The sequence below is a fragment of the Pyrgilauda ruficollis genome, unplaced genomic scaffold (assembly GCF_017590135.1).
Source record: "Pyrgilauda ruficollis isolate IOZ18807 unplaced genomic scaffold, ASM1759013v1 scaffold2, whole genome shotgun sequence".
NCBI classification, from domain to species: domain Eukaryota; kingdom Metazoa; phylum Chordata; class Aves; order Passeriformes; family Passeridae; genus Pyrgilauda; species Pyrgilauda ruficollis.
Window position 1 is genome coordinate 27,174,718 of NW_024519206.1, and position 25,605 is coordinate 27,200,322.

The following is a 25,605-nucleotide window of genomic DNA, read 5'->3' on the forward strand; positions in this document are numbered from 1 at the left end:
CCTTTGAAGAAGTACAAATCTTCTCAAACTCAAAATCAGTACTGATTTAATATCTCATTCCCTTTAAAGTATTTATTAAAGAAAAGCCAGACTAAGACTATTACCATTGATTCAGAGCAGCAGGAAATATGGATTCACTCCATCAAAACTAAAAGCCAGTGTCATGGATTGACTCTGGCACAGTGCCAGTGCCCCCTTTCTTTTCCACTTGACGCAAACAATATCTCACAAACCCATTCCCAAAACCTGACGTTATCAGTTCAGAACCACCCAGGTTTACCTACAGCTTATTACTCACAAATATTCATAGATTTTTGATGTCCAAAGTAAACAATCTGTCTTTCATTTTTACCCCTTGCTCACTTTGAAGTTGTCAGCAAATCTCAGATAATGGCCACTTGATAATGTTAAGGACATAATCTCTCTCCAAATAAATTGCCATAACCATCCACTTCCTGTTATCATCTTTTCTCTTACTGTCAATCAATTCATATGCATTCTCTCATACCTTTAATTATTTCATTTTTTTTTTACTTTTAATGTTTGTTTCTTTTTTTTTAATTTTGCTAATTTCTCTTTATTGCTGAAAGCTTTGAACTGTTTCCCCTCTACATTTTTGTTCATTGTTTTTTCTTCAGTCTTTCAAAGTATTTCAGCTATCTTTCAAATGGCCTTTTATCCTACTCCTAGCTCATTTTTAGACTCTGTTCCTTTCAACTTATTTTCTTCTGTTTTGTTACCCATTTTCTTTAGATTTCTTTTCAACAGATCTGACTCTCTCAAAATGTTTCCTTGGAAATACCTCTGACATACTGGCAATGTTTGAACCAGGATGATTTCCTCTCCATAGGTGAAAATAGCATGAAAGAATGGACTTGACATCAAAGGCCCCAAAAGACACAGTCTCTGTTAATAGCCCATCTAAATGTCCAGAGGAATTCCTAATTAAAATAAGAACTGATAGAACTGACTTTTTTCGCATATAGTGCTGTGCCTGTTAATATATGTTATGCTGTCTGTGAAAAATGAAAGGCAACATTAGACAGAAGTTGAAATACTCCAGGGAAACACAATTTAGGAGACTATCTGGACTGATGTTTTCCACAGATTTGAATAAAAAATGCCATATGAGCATCAAACTACAATCCTACTGAAGGAAAAAAAAATTATAAATCCAGCACTTACAATGTCTAAGCTTTTAATTTCTTCAGCACTTCCAGAAAAATAGCAGTTTTACTGTGAAAGCAACAGTGTATATATGCATGCCTGTAAGTTTGGTCTGGCTCTTATGGAATACAATATTTAATGGTCCACAGGAGGCAGGGTGTACATCTTGTACTAATTACTCTTTGAAGACATACTCTCTGCTTTCTATCAGGAGCACAGAACACAGCATGTGCATATTGTTTCCTACAATTGCTTTGTTCAATACATGGGCTTTTAAGCCAGGAGATCTCTAATTCAGCATGGGCAGTCCTTATGGTTGCAAATGTGGGACTCAATATTGTCAATACTGGCTTTTAAAAGATATAATAATAATAATGGTAATATTGAAACTTACCTTTTTGTCAGTCATGTGAATTGGAGGACTCTTCATGTCAGTCATAGTTAACGTGTGTGGAAACGCTTCAATCTGGCTTAACCTGGTTTGAAAACATTTTGGCAGTACCTTTAGACACTGGCTTAAGTTTATCTGCCTGAAGACCCCTCTAGATCTGGGTGTGAAAGGCTTCCTCCAACATTGCAACCTCACCTTATTCTGCTTACCTCACCTTGTCTCCTCACCTTGTTCTGCTCTTTGTTGTGGTTTATCCTTTACAGCCACCTCAACTTCTCCTCTTCAGACTTGCAGAATCCCCAGTACAATGGCAGTGAGTGGCCAAAGCCTGGGAAAAGTGCAGGGTTACTGATCTCAGCTCCAGTTTGGGAGAGTGTTTCAGCACAAGTTTAGTCCTGGTAAAGTGACTTTGCTAGACAAGACAAAAATATGACCTAATCCATTAGTTGCTTCTACTGATTCTGATGGACTCATATTTTTAGAAAACTTATATCTTTTAAAACTATGACAAAAATGTTCTGAGAAGAGTATTAGTGGAAATGGGTTGAGATATGGGATGTCTAAACTATTTGGGATTTCTCTGGGTATCCCTTTTAAGTGGTAATACATGCATGGTGAGTATATCCTCATGAGCTAGATATAATAGGCTGAAGAATAGGGTTTTTTTCTTAAGTATGCTTAAGACCAGCACACACTTTATGTAGCCAAGAGGAAAGGAAGTGCAAGCTCTTTTCTAGAAAACATGAAGAAGCCTCACATTAAACAAAGAGAGAAATAATTGATCCATGTTTGGAGTTCCAGTGATGAGCAATTCTGCACTAGCAAACAATGATATTTTCACCACTTTCTTCATGCTGCTTCTCTCTTAGGAATAGCTAGCACTTATTGATTACTATTAGAGAGCGCACATGGCTAAAAGAGCAACATTAGCAACAGGCAACACTTTGACTGTTATTTTTTTCTTAAAGACTGTGAAAACAGTGTAGGAAGGGTCAGCTGTGGAAGCAATTAAAAAGGTCTGAAACAAGAAACTGTGTCCCCAGCTCGAACTCCTTTCCCTTCAGTGTAGTAAAGGTTCTTTAAAATAAATTCTCAATGAGGAGCTTGTAAAGATATAATGTTTTGTCAGTTGAGTGTGGGATGAAATGTTAGAACTCTTAAAAAACTAAGCAAAAACAAACACTAACAAAAAGCCAAATTGTTTGAACATCTTGTAACTTTATAAACCTCAGTAACTTTGGAGCCTATTTTACCCACTAAATAAGTACAAACTTCTTCCAGCTTTTCCTCAATGTGATTTAAGGGTGGTTTCAAGGTAGCTAGTGGACAGAATGGGCATTGGCCTCTACAGTAGAGTGGTCTGTAAAGCTAAGATAAAACTTTTACTGGGTGCTCAGCATCCAAATACCTCTCTCAAGATATAGTTTTTAGAGCAAAAAGCACACACAAAAGTGTGTTCCTCCATTAAGATGCACAAGCTGGTCATGCACAAGCTGTATGCAAGTGTCTCCTGGCAACATTTGCTGACTATGTAAGGTTCAGGGCTTGGTTAGGTTAGGAAGTGTGCATGGAACCTGAAGGGCCAACACTCAAGTCTGTGAGAGAGATGCAGTTTGCTCTATCTGTGCTGTTCTTTGCCTCCTTACCAAACTCATATGCCATTTCTGAATTTACCCACAAAAACTTTGAAAACATATTGGAAATTCTTGTGATTATTTCAGATGAAGAAATTAAGTTGCAGAAATTATGAACAGTATTCTTTCAGCTAATAATGTGCCTTATTTTGGAGACAAACTCAGAATAATAAAGGTATTTAGAAAAGTATTTTGCTTGGCCTATCCAAGTAGTTTTGAATGTTTAGATTAGAAAAGCAGCAATCATCAATTTAGGACAGCGTGGCACTGTCTACTGCAGAGTAAGGACTGCAAAGTTAGCTAAATTAGATATGATCAACCAGCCTGAAGCTTTCAATGAGTTCATATAAGCACACCATGCAAAACACAGCCTAGCCAGAAGAGCTGATGTGGCTGGAAAAAAAAAAAAAAAAAAAAAAAAGCAAGCATAGCTAGTTCAGCTTGACAGAAAAAAAGTCTGTTGGGACAAAATCTGTTTTGGGCACGTCTGGAAACCTGAACCTTCCTGTCCATATCCTTTAGCTGCATAGCATGAGAAGCTGGAAGAAAGCACAGAGAAACAGGAGCTTGAAGCCACTTTAAGGGATCAGAGGCAACTCAGTGCAAAAAAAGCATCTGAATATGAGCACAAGAGCCAGCTGCAATTGTGGAGACAGGAAAAAGCAGCTGGAACAAGACAGCAAGAGGAAAGCCAAGCAAGGGCTGCTGAAGAGGCAGCGGCAGGATCCCATATCCCAGGTTCTGCTTGCTCACCACACTTTACACCCTTGGGAGCTGTGTACTCACCTTCTCTAAGAGTTCTCTTTTCCTATGGAGACTCTCATATGTTACATACTAACAGAGGTAGCAGAAAAAACATTACATACCCATTCTGATTTTAAGTATGAATGAGGAGGACAGGAGGGAGTATGCTAGTTATTCTCAGGACTCCATGTCCAGATGTTGTGACAGATGTCTGAAGAATCACTGTTGTTAAAATTTCATCAGATTTGTCTGAAAGCAACAGTTTTTGAAAAATATGCTCTGAAAAGAGAGGGGATAAAGAATGAAAGACACAAGAAGAAAACACCAAAATGCCTAAACAGAAAGACTGTGAATTTTTCAACTAAATGGTTTCTCTGTGATTCACTGATTCACAGAAATGAAACTTTTCACAGCAGACTGTTTCTAATCATTTCTCAGGCAGAGGCCCACGGGCACAGTGCAGACCTCCTGAGCTGACAAGAGAAAGACTCATTGCACACAACTTACTATTGCAGGCTTAGAAATTACTTAAGTTCAGCTCATTTGCTCTGGGCTTATATTTCTCATTAAATACGCTCACCAGCAGACAGCAGGAATTTTGCCACCATTTTTTCTTACAAAGTCTATATGTGTGCACAGACACACACACAGACACGAAAACCCCAAGAATATATAATATTTTCCTTGTGTGGCATAGGAATGCTCTTCTTAAATTCCAAGCACTTCAGAGGCAACCATTTGCTAAGCCACTTTACTAATAAGTTAAATAAAAATTATTATAATATCTACTAAATGCTAAACACCTATTTGCTTCTTCCAGCTAACTGGTCTGGAAATACATCTAAATTAAAGATGGCTAGTGCAAATGTATTAATTCAGTAGCAGTGATATGAACATCCTTGTAAATGAGAGCTGATCAGGTGCCAAGCAAGATTGAAGATATTTTACAGCTTTCACCTTTGCTTTGCTCAAGTTAGTGTGAAAAAGAAAACTCATATCTTTGACCTTATGAAGCAGCTTTCATCCATAAATGTGAAGATTTCTAAGCTGAGACAATAATTTTCACTAAGATGAATTTGCTACTGATGGTATAAAAAATTCATTATATGGGTATTTCCTCAAGGGTGAAATATATTTTTAAACAGTGTGCATCAAAGAAAAACACTTGTAGATCTTCCCATTTGGCATGGAATCTGGGGCTTCTACAACCAAATGGAAAAAAACGTAATAGTGTGAAAAGATTTGAAGAACTATATGTATTTCAACACACTTCTCACCTCCAAAAGGTTTTAAGAAGTGAGAGTCGTATTTTCATGACATTTTATAAGTGTATCTACTGAGAAAAAGCAACATATTTCATATTTGGTTTTACATTTCTAGAAAAAAAACACAATAATATCTCTGAAATTCCAGAAGCTTGAACAAGATCAACATTCTAACATTGAAAACAGAACTAACCTTACAGGAAAAAAAAAAAAAATAACCTTGTTATCTATTTTGCATCATGTCTCATTTGCATCTCAGAGAAGCTCATAGTTTTTTTTTCATCCCACTCAATGACAAAAGGAGGTATCACATAGAGATTTAAGATATTTAATCTAAGTTTAACAATTTATCTTGTATTTGTAATATTGCTAATGAGTTGCTTGTCAGGTAGTGGAAAAATATCTTTACAATTAGTGGCTTGACTTCAACTTATCTTTCATCTGTAATATGTTGCAGATCTGCACTGAAATTAATGGCATTATGATGTAATAATGTAAAATTTGGATAAGAGAAAGTTTAAGTGAAATGTAGCCAGATTTTTAGAAGGAAGGGAAATATAGCAGTAGTAGAACAATTCAGTTTTCAGTAAGTCATTTTAATGCTCACTTTGACAAAAACAGAAGTCCTGGGATGTTGTATGGTGACTCGAACTGAATCATGAGAAAATTAGCTTAAGTCCAGAAAGAATCTGAAAAGGAAAGGTAATTCTTTGTCTACATTACGATTCCAACCATGTGGAGAGAAGCCTAAATACAAACAGATGTATGTCCTGGCACAATATCCAGTTAGCCATCATATTGTTCCTCAGGAAAAACTGAGGACATTTAGATGAACGCCTTCATGTCTCAGAGTCAAAAAGAATAAGTATCCCTAAATCCATTCATTTTCTTAAATGTGTTGTTTCTAGAGCTAGCTGAAAATTTCCAGATCAGGCCTCACAAATACTTGAGTCCTGAAATCATACTTTGTTTCTTTCTCCTCTTTTAGTCATTGCTTATGAACATTCACACTTGTAATTTTTTGTTTGCACATATGTTAAGAGAACATCTGTTCCTTGTTCCCATCTGGTTAAGATTATCTATGTATCTATGCATGAAGAAGGCAACTGCTTATCTGCTACTGTCACTTATTTTTATCTAATTTTATAAGCCAGAGGGAGTAGGGATGGAATAAAGCAGGAGGAGAACCTCTGCCTTGCATTAACTGCTGAAATGCATGACTTTCACATAACTCATATGCTCAGCAAGTAAATATCAAGGCAGTTTATTGAAGGAGGCCAGTGCCATTATCATCAACTTGGAAACAGAAAAAAAAGAAAAAGAAAGGACACCTGACTTGGCAGAGGTCACCAGATCAGTGAAGGATGTTAGCATAAGCACCAGTTCTCCTGCATCCCAGCTCATGTCTCTATCCTTTACTCTACACCATCTTCTTATAATAAGGGAGTGAAACAATTTTTTCATACAAATAGTTTGAAACAAATAGAGAAGATAAGAAGGGGTTTATTCATAAAGGGATAAATTATATAGGATATCCTTGGGACAACAAATACTTTTATCAGTAGATCCTAAGTAGATGAGTTCTTTTGCATGATGATTGATAAAGAAATTTGGACATTAGTCAACATACAGAACCCTGCACCTGTTACATTTCTTTTTTTCCATCACTGAAGATGGCATTATTTCCTACAGGTTTGGTGTTTCAAAAAGACAGAATTTGGCTTCGATAATATATTCTTTAGAACTGTGCAAGTTCTCACAGATGCCCATCATAAGTGAACTACAATATACTTGGTAATAACATTTATTGGCTACAAGTCATGTCTGTGATTACCTCTCCTGTCAGGCATAGTGTAAGAATATGTTTAGCTACAGATTTGATGCAGGCAGCCAGGCTTCTATAATGAAGGGGTTTTTAGTTATGAAACCCTGTTTTTCTAACTGTCTGATATTTTACAGCAGAAGCAATTGTGGCAGAATTAAAGTTCCTCTTTTTATCTCCATTTCTATTTACCTATCTGCAAAACAATCTAAATTTTCACTGCAATACTCCTTGACATTTCCCTTATCTATTTTCCTTTCTCATTAGTCTGCCTCATGAGAAAATATGGGTGCAGAATACTAAATCAACTTTATGGTCACCACATCTGGTGCATACTGACAGACAGATTGTCCCAACACGAAAGTCTTGGGCTTGAGGGTTTTTTTTTTTACCAGAAGCATAAGAACATGTTCTTCTTGAACTGGAATATGTTCAAAAAAAACCCTTGCAAATAAAAGACTGTTATTCACCTAAAGGAAGCAGGTGGCATCATTATAAGGAAGCAATGCAAGCATACAAATGAGAGGAGAAAAATGTGTTTTCTATCCTTTGTCTGAAGATTTGGCTGGTTCATTTAATTTACCTTTTTGATTATATATATGAAGAAATTTTCATTAAAAAGTATCCCAGGAGGAACTGGTCTATGTCCAAGGACTTGCAATTTTTATTTTAATCTTGACAAGGCAGAATACAGTATTGCCAGGGGTCAAGACCAAGCATCAAGATTTGTGATTTCATTTCCTAGGGACTGATTCCCTTGATCATTGCATTCAGTAGGATGGGATTCTGGTCTCAGCTGCAGGTCACAGGCATTTCCATGATACAGATAAACAAAATATTAAATTGAATGTATTTACACAATGTGTTTCACTAAGGGTCTTCATGACCCACCTGTGGGGCAGAGATGTTTAGCTCCTCATTTGTCATCTGCAGAACAGAAACCATCTGACTTTTCTGTAATCACACAGAAAGTAAGAAGTAAAGGATAGGACAGGCCTTTCCCTATTGTAGATACTCAGCCAACCCTTGGCTTTGACAAGAGCATAATTTCTCTTCAAACAGAAGATTCAACCAATATTGGTAGCACCCACCCACCAAACATGACTGCTGCTTCTCCATTGCTGGCAGTTTACTGCGAGTGCAGTGTGATGTGTTGGACCACTTTTCAAAGTTCTGCTAGCCACCAGCAAAAAGTATTTTTGCAAAAAGATGTATTATAGGCCCTTAGGTTTTCACACTTCATCTGTAAATAGGATGTAATGGGAGAATCCAGACAGCAACAATAAAATTATTGAAAAAATGAGAGAAGGGAAAAGAAGAGCAACTTTGTGTTTCTAACACTCTATGATGTTTTTCTTTAGCACCAGCGAGTCTGAAGTTTTAGTTAACTCTTTCCCGAAACTTACAAATACAAACATGGCATGAGATACGAGCAAGTAAATAAGGGTATCCTAACTAGATCCTGCTCTTCTCCCAGTTGTAAAGGTCCAATATAATTATTCTAGCTCTATGGAAAATCCACACAAAAGCACAAAATGGCTGAGGTTGGAAGGGAACTCTCGAGGTCCCCTTGTCCAACACCCAGCCTAAGCAGGATCACCTAGAATTTGGTGGCTCAGGACCAAGTCCAGGCGGCTTTTTGAATATAAGATGGAGAGAGATGGAGATACCCTCAGAGCAATGTTCAGAGGGACCTGCCTGTGTTTCAGTGTGTGTCCATCACCTCTGGTCCTCTCATTGGTACCGCTGGCAAGAGCCTGGCTCCATCCCTTTTGCACCCTCCCCTTTACGTATTTATACACATTAATGAGGTCCCCATAAGACTTCTCCAGGCTGCAGAGGTCCATCTCTCTCAGTCTTTCCTCACAGGAAAGGTGATCCAGACCCTTAAACATCTCTGTAACCTTTGCTGGACCTCAATGCATCCATCTCTCTCTTGTACTGGGGAGTCCAAAACTGGACTCAGCTTTTCATGAATGATCTCAACAGGGCTGAATAAAGGGGAAGCATCATCTCCTCTAACCAGCTGATAGCACCCCAACACTCCTAATGCAGCCCCAGACACCATTTCCCTTATTTTTTGTGATGCAACTTTGCTGGTTCATGTTTAATTTGGTGTGTTCTGGGACCCCCAACAGTAAATCTAGGCTTAAAATCTAACAGTAGAAAATCTACACTCAATCAGCATTTCAGAAACAAATATTGACTTAATTTGCCTGATATAATCCAAAATTTAGATATCCATTTATTTTAATAAGTTCAAAGACTCTAGAAAGATATTTATTATGCTACATATTCTTTGTTCCACAAAAATACTAATTTGTCAAGATTCAAAGATGAAGAATATTACCTTATGTTTAATTTGACAGGACACAGATGAAATAGTTTAATTTCAGTATTATTTTGCACAATTTTCTGTTTCAAGACCAGAAACATACTCAGTCATTTTCTGCAACTCTCTAAAAAGAGTCTTTTTTACAAGACTGCTAAAACAATTTGTTGATTTTCCCAAGCAGTGGACAAAAGTTTCTGATCCCGAGACTTGATTTCCATGATTTTAATCTGACTGTGAAATTCCAGTGTCCACACATCTCCTTTCCCACCCACAAAGTGAAACCCCCAGTCCCTTCACCTCTTGTCCCCATGCTGCTCTTGATACCATTTCACGGCCTTGCTTTGCTTCTAAATCTGAGACAAAACACTAGGAAGCACTCAAAGAGTTCAGAAGCCAAGCTGTAGTTATCTGTCATCTCAGCAGCCTCTTTGTCACTTTAAAATCCATCTTTGGTTGGATGTGACTTGTGCAAGCAGTAATCACAGCCTTCTTACAGCCTGTTTACTGCTCTCTGTCTACTCACTTTGGAGCCAGATTGAGAAACAGAAGAAGAATGCCAGCAAAGTATGTTGGAAGAATGTAAAAAATAAGTAGAGAAGAAAACATGCATCATAGTATTAAATACATTCTTTAGAACTGAAGTCAAACATATCCAAAAATCACCTGCCTTTTTTATTTCCTACACAGAGTACTCCAAAGTTCACAGGCCTTTTTTTTTTTTAACAAACAAATACAAAGCCACCTACAGATGAATTATGATTTAAATGTGACAGATCTACTGGAGATGATAAAAATGTCATTTCATACATCATCCTGATTAGGACTGGAAGGGGGTTTTGAGTGACTTCCCAATACGCTGCACATCTTCTTCAACACTGATGGGATTAGGTAATGCTAACAATTTGGAGAAGATGCTCAGCACTTTGCAGACTTTGAGACTTTGCAGTCACTGATAAGCCAATGTCTAAAAAATACATTCCTCAGTGTGATTTGTATAGGTGTTCGCAGAACATGTCAGAGCTGTATAGAATCTCACCATTCTGAGTTAATGCAGTTGATCAGATTATGGAAATGGCTCTGGGTTTAGCGCACAAGTGGGCGTGTTCTAGCAGCACAAGAGTGGAACAGGGAAGAATAAGGAGAGGATGAGGTTAAGGAAGATGGGGAAAAAGGAGAAAAAAGAGAAAGAAAAGAGCAAAAGAATATCCTCAAATATTAGAATAGGCTCAAATATATGAGCCTATGAAAATAATAGACTCATATATTAGGCTCAAACATATGAGCCTAATAGAAAATATGCAGAAGATGCAAAGAAGAAGAAGATAAAGAGAAAAAAAATATAGTTGTATGACGACAGCTTTGTAAGACCATGAATATATACCAATAACAACACTGTAAGCTAACATGCTTCTTTTTTAAGTCAAATCTTGCAAATCATACTAAGGCAAAAGAGTATATTATCTTTAACACTGAGTAGGATTTTCAGATTTCACCTTTTCCTCGCAGAATTTATTGTTCTCTTCTGTTTTTCATTGACACTGAAATTCCATATGAAATCTTAGTTTCACTGAAATTAATGTCAAAACTCTCTTTTACTCTAATGGACTCAGCATTTCTTCATCATTAGGTACTACTACATGTATTAAGTAGCTTACGGACATATAATTCATTACACTGGAGACATATTTGCAGTAAAAGAGCACAAGGTCAAAGAAAATATAAGACTTTTTTATCTTTTATAATTATCTTAGTTAACAAAACTATACCATATTTTCATGCTCACTTTTGAGGTGGTGCAGGTTCTGCTGCCCAAAATAAGTCAACCTAACCACTTCTAGTGGACAGTTTCTAATGTGAATTTTTTCTCTAAATCAACTTGCTGAATAAACTTATGATGAAGAGAAAGGAGAGAGATAAGAGAGAGGGAGAAACACAGAGTCAGGAATGAATATCTGCTGCTGTCCTGAGGGATAGGTCTCCTCAAGCCTCCGTGATGTTCAGGCTCCCACTGTGGAGGCAGGCACAAGTTTGCTCTGCCCAAGCAACTCCAAGTCTCTGACTGTAGATATTTATAAAGCAGAAGCACATAGCTACTTCCAGCCTTGCAAGCACTGAATTTACATCTAAACATAAAATATATTAGCTCCTAATCTACTTGTAACACAGGTGGAACATGCTTATGTCTGCCTGCAAAAGGCAGTGCAAACGTAGTCCTCTCTCTTTCTTCTGTCACTCATCACTGATCTGGCTTATTTGCACTGGTAGATCTTCTCAGAGCAGCATTCTCTTACTCCAGATCTTTGAATCCCTCAGTTCAGCACAGCACCAGCAAGAGTTCTCCACTGTTTGCTCTTGCAAAAGAAGTTTTAATCTGATGTGTTTGAATAAGCCTTCACTGCAAAGCTGCAGGCAGCAGGTAATTCCCTCTCCATCACAAGATTTAATTCCCAGTTTCCAGGGGATGGCAGTTGAGGGTGAAAGCCACAGCAGGTAGGAAGAAGGAGTGCTGCTAATTATGAGCTGTGGGGGGGGCACAGATTTTCTTGCTCTCAGTACTACACAACACCATATTTTCTATGAAGCAGATCCAAATGGCAAAGCACAGCGATGTCTCTGGTGGCTCTAATGGAGACAGGAGATCACCAAGAACATTTCAGTAGAGCTCCATTGGTTTCAATAGGCTACAGAAAGAGCTGCAGAAGTTCACCCACTGGGAAACTAATAATGGATAGGGCTCCTTTTTACTCCTCTTCCTATTCTATCTGCTCTTAAGTTACTTATGTACAAATAAGAAGGTGTGCATAAAAATGAAAGAGAAAAAAGTGGGATTAGGAGGAGAGAAAAAAAATGAGGGAGTGGGAAGAAAGGAAGGAACTAGCAAATGAAATCTTGCCCTGATTATCTCATAGTTCTAATCATCTGAGAAGAGAGGTTTGAAAGAACAAGAAAGAGAATAAGGGGCTTAGAGTAATGAATTAATTCATTGTTTAGGTTGTCTTCTATTCTTCAGCACAGAAAAAGAAATCAGGATTAAAAACAAAAATGAAAGTTATTAGAATAATTAAGACATAATTGTGATGTTGTACTGATTTGGCTTTGTTCTAATTATGAAAAAAGAAGCCAAATGGATCCTACTTCATAAAGTTATATTATTTCAAAACCAATAAAGTTCTTATTTTTTCAAAGTAAAACCTTTTGAAGCGTGCGATTAAATATCTTTTGAAAAATACAGGAGTATTGTACTCAAACTGAAGAGATCAGCAAAAAAATATATATTTTATATCACACTACGAAATTATGAAAGTCTACTCAGTTTGGACTGCTCTATGCAAGGCATTGCACATTAAAGGACATCTCTCTTTCCTCTCATAGCCCCTCCAAGAACGTGTTCTCCCAAATGTGTTTCTGGTGCAAAATTGGAAACATGGCATGCATCTGAATTTCCCAAAACTAAAAATCCTGCTCCTGAAGGGTTGACATTTCCAGTGTGTGATCATGGAAAGCCTCTGCTCTGGATGACCTCTGCCAGTGCAGATCCTCCAGTGTAAGTGAGAAGTGTGTGGCTCCAGCCCACCACAGCACAATCACTCTGGACCATGCCACAGGAGATCTGTTTAGCTGCTTCCTGCTGAAGGAGCAGAACGGCAAAGCAGCGATGGTCCCAGCTGACTTGGGAACCCCAGACTGCTTCTCCTCACAAGTGCCCTGCTGGGGGCAAAGCTGTGGGGACTACAGGTGGAGATCCACACAGATACTGATCCTGACAGGGAAACCACTCGTGTGCAGCCGTGGGCAGTTTTAAACCTGCTAGTGAATCCGAGGGAGGTTACCCCTGGGCCTTGCAGTGATTTGACAGCATGTACAATATGCATAATGTATGTGACTAGCACAGAGACAGGGAGGATGCAGTAAACAAATGAGTGCTGTAGTGGAAAATATATGCATCAGTTTGACTTGATGAAATTAAAAACACGCTGGAGCCACTGCTGAACACACAATATACTGAGATATACTGAGCTCCCTCAGCAGCAGCTCAGAGGTGCATGGTCTAGGGCAACAGCCAGTGCAGCTAATTCTCTGAAACACAAGGTGAACAAACTTGTGAGGATAAAAATACTGTGGCCAGCCTGGCTAGCACAACCCAAAGAGAGCAGCAATATAATCAAATGAGGCTGATGTCTACTAATGCAGTGATCAGCCCCTCAAAAGTCCTATGCAGGTTGTCTGGAATACACAGGATTTTGTTTATTACATCTGGTTACATTACTTCTTTTAATATTTTATTATTTTTGTTGTTGTTTTGGCTGTGTTACTTGTGGTGGTATATATTTTAAAATATTATTATTGCTACTACTATTATTATACTTATCATTAGGATCATCATATACCTCTATAACCCCTGCAAATACTGAAGATGATAAAATGTCTACTTTCAGAAACACTTTTAGAAAAAGTTGTTCATCTGAGTCATTGGTAAATTTTGACCTTTTTGTCTTTCTCGTGAAACTTATATATGAAACTTACAATATGGAAATTTTTTTCTCACAGTAATCCTCATCGTTGGATATTTCATATCATCAACAGACTACTCACTTGCCTAGGCTGCATTTTCCAGCACTGTGTCGAATTTGACTTTATGTCAGGATTTCAAGGAAATGGGAAAAGAAGACTTGAAAGGAAAGAGCTAACGACACTAGCTGAATGGTGTATGATATGGCGGGTCAAGATTTTAGATTATGTAAATAGTCATAGTTTTGCCAAAACTAGCAGACCTGTACCAGAAGGTAACAGAATATTTTATTAGACAGAAAGAGTATTTAAGGGGAACTTTAATTTTCCAAATAATCTATCCTAGTTAACTTGTTTTGGGGATTTGAAACCTGAGAGAAGTATCTGAGAGACTTCAGAAGCAGAAAAAAAGAAAAAAAAAAAGGAAGAAAGGAAAAAAAAAAAGAAAAAAACCCAACCCAAAATAGATGCTATATCATGGGAGTTTATGATTGTTAGTAGACTTGGCACATATTAAAAGTTGTTCCATAATGCAGTCATTTTCATTTCAGCTATTCCTCTGCACTCTTCAATTATTAAAGTTTAATGCACAGAAATCCTCAGGGACTTTCACATTTATTAACAAAGCATTTTATGTGCTAACAGAAAATCCCAAAATTAGGAGAAATCATTTACAAGCAGACAACAGCTGTTACACCATTAAAACTTTAATTGGCACCCCCTAACAGATCATTGGGTATTTCAGTCATCCTCTTAAGGATGTGATAATCCTTATGATATTCAGAAAGAGAACAATTTGTAAGGACAGGGCTGCACATTAGCAAAGATTGAATGTGTATGCAGATGCAAATATATATCTGTCTAAAACAAATGGTGCCCTGAGAAGACACTATGTGTCAGGCACCTGAATTCTGCCATTTACCCCTAATTTTATACAAACCATTTCTCTAATTTACTTCCCTACCCATTTCTTGCCAGTACATCTTAAAAGGAACTTTCCACTACCTTGATAATGACATTAATGAAAATAGTGGGTATGATTTGTTAACACAAAAAATACAAGAAGATGATTATTTGAGTGCTGTGCAAGAGAGAAAGATTATTTCTGCGGAATATCTAGCACTTGGAACCTGTACCAAAACAAATAAATCAGTCCTGACAATGCATCCAAACTCTTCTATTGTGAAAACAAATATTTGAACAATTAGGTTAGTGACTGAGAGACAGAGAACTTCATAGATGAAACTATTAGTGGTCTGGCTCAATGGCACATTTGGAAAAAAAATAAAATTAACAGGGTAATTGGTAGAGTGAATTATCTCTGTATTTCAACATCAATTTATCTAAAACCTGTACTGGAAAACAGTACAGGAATGAAACTGAAAACTCTTGTTGTACTTCTCCTCAGGGATTCTTTTCCATCTGTGAACAACATTGTTATAAAGTTTTCTCTGTTTCCTTCATTCCCAAGCACCCTAAATAAAACAGTAAATGAGAATTCCAATGATGATTAAAAGCGGTATTTAAAAAAATGCCTTGGGGTGGGTTTTCATCTCATAAGCAGCTGCTTAAGTGTTTTGTTGATCTTGAGTCTTAGAGGAAGGTTTTCTCCAGTGGTAGGAAACATAATAGTTTCACAACTTAGCCACACTAACAAAATATATCAAATGCTTTCTTCACAGTATAATTAAGAAGATACTTCCTAATGTTCCTGAAGATTTGACTTTGAAAATTATGTGGGAAACAGAAGGCTAAACAATAATTATTATTAGAATAGCAACCCAACTATTTAAAGCTGTTTCAATTAACTTCAAATTTAAGCATGAAAAAAAAAGGCAATGATTCAATCGAGATTTCAAATTGTTGGTTCTAACTAAAAAAAAAAAAAAAGTAATAAAGTGTAAACAGAGGTAAGAAAAACATATTTGTAAAGACTTGTCCTTATCTTGCTTTCATGGGCAACCCTCTTATTAGCTTGTGTGGTGTTATTTAATTATTGTATGTTTTTTCTGGTCAGAGCTAGTTTCCAGCTTCTGGCCAAAGAAAATACCCAGTTTATCTTGCAAAGCACAAATGCTAAAGGACTGAATGTGGACAAATATAGACCTAATTTAGCTCTAAGCAAGATCTACACTGAGGAACTTTTGACTCCACAGAGTGATTGTAACAGGCTTCCACGTATCTTTTGAGAGCTCATTCTGAATAAAGAAAAATAATTTCTAAATTCCAGTCCTTTTCTAACCTGTACACAGTGGCATAATGCACTCTCAGGTCAGTTTTTCCAATATCCATAATTTTTTTAAAAAATAAAACATCTGGATTATGAAAACTGCTCCTTGTAATAATCTTAAATAAGTAAAGGAATTCATGTACACCTTGATGCAAAAGCAGATCTTTCTCCCAAAGAACACAGTTACAAATAACTGATACCTCTTCTTCTGCATTGCTAAGGAGATGCTGCAGAGAAATTTGTATTTGATGTCACTCTCACAGCTTTTACTTGTCTGTGCTTATCAACTGCAAAACAAGTCCATCAAGAACTGCTCAGAGGGGAAAGCTGATGAGAAAGGAAAAGGTATATAAAAAAATGAGTGACAATCCTATTGGCTTAGCCTCAATCACTCTTAACATTCTTTATTTTATTTATATATGTATATATATATATGCCTGTAACAGTGTTTGCACTTCAATACATTAAGAAAGCAGGCAGGACCAATACATTTTCAATTTAGACACTGAACAAATTATATTGTAAGAGTTTGCATTGTGTAACACTATAGTACTCTAAAACTAGTATTCAGCATACATGGCAATCAATATCATAGACTGCAGACTATAACTCATGTTTTGCAAAATTTCTTCTGGCTTTCTGTATGCATTTATATACATGGTGCAGTCCATCTACAGTATCATTTTAATAGTTTGGATGACATAACATGAATGCCATAACCACATGACCTGAACATCATCTACCTGCACAACATTTTTAATAAGATATGCTCCCTGCTTGAAGTGGCACTACCTGGCAATCCCTCTCACACCTGTCTCTGCCAGGTCAAAGTAAGAAAGACTATGAAGTAAGGGTTCAGGATTTGGATGCAGTGGAAGGACCACACCGTTGCTTCACATTTACCTGACAACAAGGCAAGGAGCCAGACAGTAGCATGCCAAAGCTTGCAGAGGTATTAATGAAAATAATGTGGATTAAACACATAAATTCACATAGTGGAAAGGCTTACTTGCTGGATCTCCAATATGAATAAATGCCAAAGAAGAAGTAATCTAAATGGTTATTAGCATAATTTGAGTGCTGAGTGCTGTTCTGCTCCAGCTACAAATGTGATTGAGACATATGCTTGCTCTGATGGAGGAAATTAGCAGAGGATTACCGTTTTCCCTAAGAAGATTAAACTAAGAAGAAAAAATAATTTGCTTTCCATTGCACTGCTATACCATCTACCATTAAAAGAAAACAGACCCCATTAAAAAGGACCATCAGTTTAATGGAAAGATTATTCTGACAGTTGCCAGCTTTACTGCCTGTTTAGTCATGTAAGTCAAGCCCACATATGAAGCAACAGCAGAAGCTTCTGCCTTAGCCCAGACAGTAGAAATATAAAGAATTCATAATGACATCATTAAACAAAATTAGGAGATCAGGAGTTTGTTTTAGATTTCTGCCTTGTCAGCATCATAGCATTATCCTATGATCCCATCCCATCCCAACAGAGGAACCTATTCAAAACTGCCAGTTATGGGAACTGAGGACATGGACAAGAGCAATCATATTCCCTTTACCCTAACTCTGCCCAAGCCTTCAAGACATATTACAGAGTTCAATTTCTATTTGTTCTGACTGAAAGTTGAAGTACATAGGAATAGTGTAAAACAGTCCCTCTTAGTATCCTCAAATCCATATTTCATGTGCTACACAGTCATGTGCCAGACATGGGAAAAGGTTCAGGCTGCATGGTCCAAGTACACTGCTAATGAATATGAAGGCAGTGGCACGTACAAAAAGTCAAAGAATGTGGTAACATTAACACAGTGGACAGTAACACCTTTCCTCATTACATGACAAAAGACACCCTATCCACTCACACAATTGCACAGTGCATTGTAGTGTTCTGTTACCAGTGCAGACAGAGAAAATTTAAGAGTTTTGCAGGTATTTTTAACTGTTTCACTAGCAAGGTTTATGGTTTCCCCCTTTTCTGCAATAGCCATAGCTGAATAAAGATAAGCCGTAACCTTCTTGTCTGCAAATGTTTCTTAGAACTACCTGGGTATTTTCTTGAATAGAACGGTTTGGACTAGACATACTACTGATACATCCTAATCATACCCTATGCACAGTGTTTCCCACTGCCTCAATCAGGCTCTTCAAGACACAGAAAATAACAAACATTTGGCCCAGGACCTTACCTGGAATTTTGCTGTAGTGAATCTGAACACATTTCCCAGCTCTCTAAAGAGCCACAGTTTAGACACCAATTTATGATGCCTATTTGTATTAATTCCTGCATTTCTGTTCAATTGAAGCAGTAAACTGCACTTAACCTTAGTCTACAATTAAAAGCAGTCATATCTAAACCAGTTGTATTACTACTACCACGTTAAGGAAAAGCCTCTTCACCTTGCCTTACACAACCCACTCATTTGTGAAGCAGATAAAAGAAAGCATTAGGAGGCAAATACGCACCAAAGTTAGTCTTAGGTCAGTCCCAAGCACAAACACAGGTTGCATGGAGAATGGATGGAGAGGGGCCCTAAGGAGAAGGACTGGGGGGTGTTTGTGGACAAGAAGCTAACTGTATCCTGGGTTGCTTCAAAAGAAGGGATCTGGGGCCCGCAATATGAGCAGGACACAGACCAGATGGAGTGAGTCCAAAGGAGGGCTATGAAGATTTTTAGAGGACTGGAGCACCTTTTCTATGGAAACAGGCTGAGGGAATTTGGGTTGAGAAGAGCCTAGAGAAAAGAAGGCTCTGGGAAGACCTTAGAGCAGCCTTTTGTTTCCTAATGGGGGCCTACAAGAAAGTTGGGCAGGGACTTCTCACAAGGACATGTAGTGTCAGGACAAGTGGCAATGATTTGAAACTGAAAGAGGATAGGTTTAAATTAGACATTAGGAAGAAATTATTTATTGTGAGGGTGATGAGACACTGAAACACGTTGATCAGAGAAGCTGACAATGTCCCATACATGGAAGTGTTCAGTGCCAGGCTGGATGACACTTTGAGCAACCTGATCTAGTGTAAGGTGCTTCTGCCCACAGCAGGTGTCCTGGAACTAAATCTATAAGGTCTCTTCCAACCCAAATCATTCTATGATTTTAGTCACAGCTCTAGAAAAGTGCTAGAAAAAACAAACCCCTAAACCCCTGCTCCATAATGGCATTGGCAGAGCGGATCCAGGAGGCGTTGTGATTCAGACACTCATGGCTGAGTCACCATTCTCCTGTGCTTCCTCCCTGCTCTTGCCTGACAGTAGTTTATGGATGGTACAATTATCAGACATCCCCTTTGCTTACCCTGTACCAGATTAGCTGCTCTTCCAACTGAGTGCTGATAAAGGAAATGATCTGAACATGTTGAACAATCCACTTCAATATTTCTGGATTACACACAGGGGAATTTTCCTTCCCTCTGAGCCTGTTTTTTGTATATGTAACTCAAAACAAAAGATGACCAGTCGCCACTTCATAAGTTCAGTGCAGAATCACAAAAAGCAAACAAAAGGCAAGTCTTATTACATTACCTCATTAATGTAGATTAGGCAGGTGTAAGACAAATGTTTGGGTTTAATTAATAGAATGTATCAAACAAATAGATGCTTTTGAAGGCAAATGGGGGCGATACCTTTTGCAGCAGGAAAATGTCCTTTTCTAAAGGATGAAAAGATCTACCTGCATTACATCCCCAGAATGGTCTTGTTTACCTATTAAATGCTTTGTCTTGTTCCAGTTTCAGCCTTTGTATAAGTGCTCAGTACCTGTCTTACTAGTTATCTATGTTTTCTCTTAATATTAATCTTTTACCTGTCAGTGTGCTGTCCATTGAATGCCAGCTGTGTTCCAGTGGCAATGCCAGGCAGCACAGGGCAGGGTCAGGGGACAGGCCAAGACAGATTGCCCTCTGACCAAGGAAACATTCATCATCTACAGACAGCATAAAATAAAAAGGCTCCTGAGAAAAGCAAATCATTTGCTAGAGGTGACATTTAGCAGCTACTTCAACATCAGTTTTGATTTTTAGTCAGTTCATCCAAGCACAATCAAATTGTCCATAGCAAAATTGCCGTTATATCACTGAAATGAAGTTTCCTCCCCCAGACTGAAGATTCAGGTGCTGCAGGTACCCAAGACGTGTGACACTCTGAGGGAATGCAAGGGCTCAGGGCTGCCTGTTTGGATTCAGGAGAGGAACTGCCTATACAAACAGATGAAGGTCATCACAGATCCAAGTCCTGCAAAGGGGGAAACTGCAAGGGCACAAAAATCTCTTGCATGGATGGCTGTTTTGGATGTAGCACAATGTGCATTGAGACAGGAATACATGAGGGAGATAACAATGATTTTCTTAAGGAAACTATAATTGTCATGACTATAAACTGATATCTTTCAATAACAGAAAAAAAAAATTGAAGCTACCTAGAAGATTTAGAACTCTACACATTGAAAATAAACAATACCTTGTTAGCATTCTCCTTCTTCTGATTTCTCTTGCCATGAGTTTAAATTGACCACAGTTATTTGCTTCTTGATAACTACTTCTCAGAACTGCATGGTATCAACTTTTTCAGTGCCAAAGCAGACTCTGACATAAGGAAACTAGATTTTGCTTTCAGAAAGGAATACTGTTAGATTTACACTACTTAACAGGCAGCTGTCTTTTACTCAAAGACAGCTCAGACTAAGCAGTAAGTCTTTGCCTTGCTGATCTGATGAAATTAAACAAAAACAATCAAGGAGTCATTTTTACAACATGGAAAGCACTTTTTACATTGCTTTCAGTTCTGCTAATATGGATGTCATCCTGATCCCATGGCCATTTTATTCTTGGTCTATCTGGGTTTTTTTCCAACAATTCTCCTCACCCTCCCCTGAAGGAATTCCATGATGAGGACATAGATATTTCAGTCCATTCAGGCTGAAGCAGGCCCTTCATGCTGTCTTGACATTGTGGCTGTGGATGCTAGATAATTTCAATAGTAAGTGCCATCTCTCCAGCAAGTGAACAAACCCATCCATGACTGATCTCAGCCTGCACAGCTCACAACCTGTGAAACAGCTGGTATTCTCAGTTCTCAAGTCTCTGAGTAAAAGCTACAGGGTAGAGAAACAATCAACTTCTCCTTGCATGTTTATCAACCCAAATGTCTGAAGAAAGACTAATTAGAGAAAGAACAGTCATTCACTATGTCTGGACAGAATATCATTCCAACATGCTCCAACAGTAGCTTATATGACACAGGGGAAGCTGCCAGTCTGGATCTCAGCCAGGAGTACATCTCCATTTGCTCTTTAAGTCAACAGGGATTTGGCCACTGGCTGCAGTGGGAACAAGAATAAACCCTTAGTGCTGCTGTGATTGCAGCAGTGCTCTCCATGCCACCCGCTCTCTCTCTGCTTCCTCATTAACATCCTCTAATTGCAGTGGCTGTTTCGGGCTGGTTTACACTGCCCAAGGCAAATGAGGAAATGCCCACCTTTCCACCAGAGGGTCATCTGCATAAACAATTAATGGAGAGTTGCTGCCCTCAGCTAATGTCCTGTCTGTCAGGTTGATATAACCTAGGGCTAGTTAGACGTTCTGAACAATGATCAGTTGCTGTTAATGCTCCACTAGACTATTAAACTCCTGTTGGCAGGCTAAAGCATCAGGCAAACACAGTGGGCTTCTTTATTAAAATATTGAAAAGACTGCATCCTGCTGTCAATAATGGTTTTGATCTCCTAAAAGAAGAAAAATACCTTGTGGCAGAAATGTAATTACAAGAGAAACACTGTACTTCCCTGATTTAGAGCAGATGGAGAAAAGGTCAGCTATCAATTAAGACACAGGATATTCTCATATAAGAATAAGAAGAGAATGAATGAAAAAAACCCTCCTCTGTATAAGAATAAATGTGTTTTCTGTTTCACTTATACTGCAAGAGGTGCCTACACAAATTTAGAAGAAAAACCTCTAACGTTTAACCATGGGGCTCCATGACAACATTTTAAGATGGAAGCAAAATCACAGAAGTTTAGTAGTGGGAGTACAGAATCACCATTAAATCTGTGCAGTGACTGGCCCAGGTAGCACAGAGAGGACAGCAAAATTTGTCACAGGCGGGTGGATCTCAGAAACAGAAGGATAGACACATTAGATGAAGTAGTTGCATTTAAATCACCAGGTTAGATTTGCTCTTGGTGCAAGTCAGAGTATGCTTGGCTTATTGAAGTAGGACAGGAAAAAGTCACCTACTGTAAAATACAAGTGAATTATTTTTTTCCCAAATGAACCACACACTTTTGATTTCATTCCACATAGTCTTCAAAACCTGAGACCGGTATTTAAGCAAGACCTGTCCTGTACAAGGTTGCATTTTTTGTTTCCTTTCAGCACCACCTCAACTTAAAATAATGAGGTGTTTTTTTTTTTTCTTTCTGGCAGAAAGACCATTTCTTGAACTATTATTATTAAGCCTGTCATTTAATGTTTAAAGTTTGGTGTTGTTAACAGACAGAGCTGGGTCAAAGACAGGGAAACTCCTTGTGAAGAAGACTAATTGGAGGAAAAGAGTATGATTTTAGCTGAACAGTTCCAAAAGCACCAAACATTTCAAGAATTCTTCATTAAAATAAACAGTAGTTAGTTTAGTTTGGATCTCATTAAAACAGCCTTTAAATGTCATTTTTCTTGACCTAATTTTTTGAAAGACCACATTACAGGAGAGAAAGAACAATTTTTACATTTTTACCCCTTTTCTGTATATATGGAGAGGTCCTGTCCTGAAATTTTCATGCTGAAATAAGGTCTCTGCCTTAGATATATCCAAGTTCATTTAAAAAACAACTAGAAATTACCATGGTAAAAGTATTCTTAATCTTTATTCATTAATAAACTCTTCAAAGTAAAATCATGTTTATGTTCTCCTGAAATAGCCATGAGATTACAAGTTTCACTCAGAAATATGTGTAGATGTACTTAGAAATAGATGTACTGAGCATCTTATACATTATAAACATGCATGTACAGCATGAGCCATGCAGAATTAATAAATTATAAATAATCTTCTTCAGTGTTTATCCTCTTTCTTTTCTTTTGTTCATGGACATTTATTCTTGTAAGATTATTACAAATAATATATTTTTAAAAAATAATAATAATTAAACTTTATAGTTTAATTATAATAATAGTAATAATGTTAAACTTTAAAGAATGGACTAGACAGTTCATTACTGATGAATGGCAGTTTAACCTAAAAATTACAGTCATAGGTTTACTTGAACTCCTCGTGCAGTTGTCTCCAACTTCTATCATGTTTATCCCCTTCACTTCTCACCCAATATATTTCTTTGATGGGTGCAAATAATGTCTAAGACTCAGAAATACATCAGTGCCAAATACAAATGACTGGTATGCATAGACAGGGCTGAACTCCTTTGTGTCGTATAAGCTACAATATCACCAATAGCAAAGTTTAAGTACAGATAATTCTCAAGGGGAAAGAAATTAGTAAATGTGTCTATGCTTTGAGGACATTAATTTCTTTCTTATTGATGATTGCACTGTGAGCTAAATCTAATTCAGATCTTAACATATAGCTGGACTCTATTTGATTTGAAAGAAACCTCTCTTTTCCCTGGTTTCAGTAGAATATGAATAGATATTAATTGTTGTCAAAACATCAGAGTTGCAGAAGATCATTTTCCTGTTGCTTGTGCTGCGATTCAATAAGCTTGTAAGCTTTTGCTGATTTAATTTCACATGTGCCAATCACTTTCAAAATTTTGACTCAAGAAGTAACAACCATGGTCCATCAATGCATGCAAACTGCTGAGAAATCAGCTTGCAGCTACTACATGGTACATTCAGCACATAACAGACTTCTGCTTACTCTAAAGAAACATTAATAGTCACAGAAAGTGTACATTCCTGAAAGGGTCTGAAAAAGTAACATATATGAAAAGATGAAAAACTCTCATATTTCCATTTCCAAGAATAATTTTTGTGTAAATAAGAGATTTTTTTTCTTTAGTGATACAAGCTAGAAATTTAGTTTTAGCTCTGGTATAAAAAAGTACAAAAGGCATCCAGCTTAAAAACTGTGCTAAATATTATAAGCTTTGACCTATAATGCATTTCACTCTATCCTCCTCAACCATTGCCCAGTTTCTTCACAAAACAACAGTGAATTAGATCTAAGATTTCCTTTTACATTGCCTAATAAACTATTTTAAATTACTCACTGCTAAATCTGCCAGTAAATCTCCTTTCAGAGCTATTTCCTAACCTTCATAAATTCAAGTTTAACATTTTGAGGTAAATTTACACATTGAAAATAGTCAAAGCTATTCTACTAAATTCTAAATCTACACATAGGGGATTGAGGATATACTACATTATGGGCACCATTGATATTTACACTGCACAGGTTGACTTATTCCATACATTGTATTTATACCAAACATTTTAAAACTCTCATCGCAATTTCTCAGATACTAGATCTCTAAATTCCAGCCCCACCAGTGCAATCTTTAAAATACAGGACTGTATTTTAAATGAAGATAGCTTAATTTTTTACAGTACAGAACTAACATAACAAAAAATTCAAACAAATTTTAGCAGGGATGAATAAAATCCTTGCAAGGAGAACAATATTTGAAACAGTTAATCAGGTTTACCTGGCAGAAATTAACAACATTTATTTGATTGTATTCTACTACTCATGATAAATCAATGCAGTTTATAATCCTGAATCGCTCACAATTGTTTGGCTCTGCTATTGTTTGGTAACTTAAGTGCCTTGTTTTGCATATGTTTCTGAGCAGATGGAGGGTGAATTCTGATTTTGGTATTTAGTAGGTGGGTCACTGAAAATAATTTTTAGTTAGTTCATATATTAGATCTTGAAAAATAGAGGCCTAATGAACTAATTTGCATATAATTATTAATAATCGTAATGACATTATTCTGAGTAGGCAAGTTACATAACTCATGTACTCAGCAGAGGGGTACATACAGCTCTAGTCATGAAAAGCTCTTGCTTTATTCAGTAGAGAAAGAATCACCTACGTGTAGCAAATGCCAGCTTGTTCCTTCTGAAACAGCTTTGTATTTTAAGATGCAAAAATATTAAAAAAGAGAGTCTTATTCTGTCATTCTCAGATCAGAAAGCCCCACTTTAAATGGAGCAGAAAGCTGTCAAAGGTCAGGAATCATTAGCAGAACGAAGAGCAGACCCTGTACTCCTGAGCTCAGCCCAGCCCTGGTCTCTCAACCAGCACACTGCAGGATCAAGCCATAATAAGAAACCTTCAAGGTCACAGGCCTTTAGTCTTGGCTCACAACAACAACTGTTCAGCCATGATAAGGGATGAAGATACATCTTTCTACTTATCCAATTTAATTCCTTCCTCTATATTTTCCTTCCTTCAACTCTCTTTTGTCCGAGACAGATTGCTGGGCTTTCCCCCCCTCTACTAAACTCACCTCCAGGAGGAAGAGAAAGAGGAAAGGCGGGGGGGG

At 37.4% G+C, this 25,605-nt stretch overlaps 1 long non-coding RNA gene across 4 annotated transcripts in view; it reads right to left on the reverse strand.

Annotated features, from left to right (window-relative positions):
* Positions 1–203: 203 nt before the first annotated feature.
* Positions 204–25,605, reverse strand: part of LOC121353002 — a 44,338-nt gene continuing 18,936 nt past the window's right edge. The window contains exons 2-4 of one of the 4 annotated variants that reach the window (XR_005955022.1): positions 4,059–4,215; positions 1,786–1,886; positions 204–1,643 (exon numbers count right to left, since the gene is read on the reverse strand). This is a non-coding gene — a long non-coding RNA (uncharacterized LOC121353002). Of the gene's footprint in view, positions 1,644–1,772; positions 1,971–4,058; positions 4,216–25,605 lie in introns of all 4 variants that reach the window. The other 3 variants (XR_005955024.1, XR_005955021.1, XR_005955023.1) reach the window with 3 other exon arrangements.